Here is a 266-nt window from a genome sequence, read left to right as displayed (position 1 = left end):
AACGGCGCAATCGGAATTTGATTCTGAGTTACGGAACTCAAAAACCAATTTTTGAGCCTACCGGGTGAGATTCGGCCCCGACAGCAGTCCGAAACTGACTCTCTCCTAAAATCATGAAAATTTACCACCAAATTGGAAATAGAATTACAACACTAAAACTTAACTAGAGTTTTGTCTAATTCTTTACCGAAAATTCCCATAAATTCATTTTCGAAAATATAATTAATAACAATATTAATAAAATCTTATAATTCAAAATCGTAAAA

Source organism: Lupinus angustifolius, chromosome LG08 (genome assembly GCF_001865875.1).
Source record: "Lupinus angustifolius cultivar Tanjil chromosome LG08, LupAngTanjil_v1.0, whole genome shotgun sequence".
Lineage (NCBI taxonomy): Eukaryota > Viridiplantae > Streptophyta > Magnoliopsida > Fabales > Fabaceae > Lupinus > Lupinus angustifolius.
This window is presented reverse-complemented; position numbering follows the sequence as displayed.